At 43.2% G+C, this 2,585-nt stretch overlaps 1 non-coding gene across 1 annotated transcript; it reads right to left on the minus strand.

Moving 5' to 3' along the window:
* Positions 1-1,644: 1,644 nt before the first annotated feature.
* Positions 1,645-1,751, minus strand: LOC111815233. The gene has a single exon (XR_002819967.1). It is a non-coding gene; the product is annotated as a U6 spliceosomal RNA (small nuclear RNA).
* Between the last annotated feature and the right edge of the window lie 834 nt (positions 1,752-2,585).

Here is a 2,585-nt window from a genome sequence, read left to right on the forward strand (position 1 = left end):
GTTTCATTTGGGAGCAAGGACTCCACTGGCACTCGGACCCAAGGTAATGTGTGCTCTGCTCTGGCAGAAAATTCATCTGCACCTTGCTCATGTCCTGGGCTTTATGGGAGACTGACACTAGCAGGCAAGTTAATTTAAGGGACTAGGCAGGCAGCTCAACATGGATGCTCTCCATTGAGAATCAAGCGCAAATGGCACACCTGAGTGATGTAAAAAGTTTGAGTGTCACCAGAAAGGAAGCAAGGTAAAACTGGGGACCTGTAAAATTTTGGCCCATGTACAACATGATTGCTGAAAAGATTTGAGTTAAAAAGAAGCCAAGTATTTGGCATTGGGACAATAGGAAAGATGCCACAAGGACATCGCAAGACTATCTTTCACAGGTTCATGATCCAAAGGTGAGTGATTTGCCATGAAAAGAGAGCCCAGGGGTGACGTGCTCATGGATTGTTTCGCCAGGTTGTCTTTCACAGAGCTCAGCCACGCATGTACTTGTCATGATGCAATGTGGCTCAGTGACTGCTCAGGCTGGCTACATGCCTTGGCATCATTCATGTCTTGCTGTTTCGCAGGTGTGCAGAATACAAGAGTTGATGGGTTAGAAGGCTTGCACCCAGATTTCAGCAGTGGCCTGCCAGGGGGTCATTTTTACTTGAAAGAAGTAGGTCACTGAAGGTGTGATTAAGAAATTCACATCTCCCTTCCAGGCTCCCTGCTTCTCTCTGCTTCCGCCTCCATGATGGGAGCAGTCTCCTCTATGCAAGGCTCTTCCCCCTGCCCACTCCTGCCATGGAGCCTGTCGGGCAGGGACTGAAACTTCTGGACTGTGAGCCAAACTCAGTGTCTCCTTTATGTGAAGGTATTGTATCCTCGCCATGAGGAAGGTGACTAAGACAGAAGGATCTGCACCGATGCTTATTTGTGTGTTTGTTTCTAGTTATACTACCCAGATCTATTACTCTGTGCACCTCATTGGAGGCTTGTTAAAACATCAAGGTGCCCATCAGGTGCTGTGGTTCTAGGGGCCTGTGGCAGGAGAGTGGTACGTAAGTTCTGCCCCATCCCAGACCTTATCTAGGAAAACACCATCAAAATGGAAATGGTCCTAATATCATCAGGGCTCTGGGAAAAACTGGGGCAGGGCTCTGGCAGAAGCTTCCATAATGTCCTTCTTAGGAACAGCATCTGGACAGCCTCTAAGGCCAGATCCAGCTTGCACTGCCCCTCGTCTACCCAGCCCTCCTGGTGCTCTTCTTCTCAAGTACTGGAAGCTACATGACCGCATCGCTTAGACCTAAGCATCACTTTCTCCTTGTGGCTCCCTCCACGCTTTCAAAGCTGAGCTTGTAAATTTCCTTTTAATGCCAGTTAGGTGATATGGCCCATCCTTATATATTTACTCTTTTAGAATGACTTCAGCGATTGCATCCCGTGTCTTTCTTTGGCATTATGTTGAGCTCCAGTAGCCTCTGTTATAATGTCTGACCCCTCTTAGCCAAAAGCTGCTTCAGAAAATATTTGTATTCTATAGTACACAAATAATATACTTAAATAGATACACTACCATGCCCCAAAGCCTACCAAGTTGTCTTTAACACAAATGACTGTTGAGCCCAAAATTTTACCATGCTGTATCATTTTTTGGTTAATATGGAATGTTTCACAAATTTGCTTGTCATCCTTGTGCAGGGGCCATGCTAATCTTCTCTGTATTGTTCTAATTTTAGTATATGTGCTATCAAAGCGAGCACTATATCATTTTTTATGTCGAGAAATTTTCAGAAATTTTGCTCTTCATTAATTCATTTATAGACATGCTATTTCTATTAACCACTGATTCTAATGTTATTATTTCCATTGGGTTTCTTGTGTCCTTTTGCTCAATATATCTTTTATTTTGCATTTTCTTTCCTCCTTTTTAAAAAATGTATTTGTTTGGTACAGGGTCTCACTATACAGCTCAGACTTATAGTGGTCCTCCTCTTTTGAGCCTCTCCAGTGTTGGGATTATAGGCACGTGCCTCTATGCGCAGACTTTGTGGCCAGCTCAACCCATCTTGGGGGTGGGGCTGGCATGGCATGTAGTGTCAGGGATCCAACCTGTGCTTGCCTAAGCTTGTTTAAGAAGTTAAGCTACCTTGCCAGCCCCTTATATTACATTTTCTTGAACTATAAAAGAGTTGTTATCTGAAATGTTCTTTCGTTTATACAGAGAAATCTTGTAAAGTGTTCTTTCATTTATAGAGAGAGATTTTCATTTATTAATATTATTATGATGTTCTTCTGTATTTTAGGGAGGGTCTACAGCATGTTCAGGGTGCACTACTAGATCAGACTCATAGTGATTCTCCTGTTTACAGCCACCCAAGAGCTGCGATTACAGGTGCGTGCCATCACATCCAGTCTCAAATGCCATCTCAGTGAACCCTAGGGGTGGGGCCAGCATGGCAGGCCTGGTATTGAACCCCCAGCCTTTAATCCAGACAGAAATATTCAGATACATAGATTTCACTTTTATTTTGCGTGCTTTGTTTTTGTTTAATTATTATTTATTTTCTTTAATATTTTCAAAATTTAAATATCAG

This window comes from Octodon degus, unplaced genomic scaffold (genome assembly GCF_000260255.1).
Source record: "Octodon degus isolate 3935 unplaced genomic scaffold, OctDeg1.0 scaffold00001, whole genome shotgun sequence".
Taxonomy (NCBI): domain Eukaryota; kingdom Metazoa; phylum Chordata; class Mammalia; order Rodentia; family Octodontidae; genus Octodon; species Octodon degus.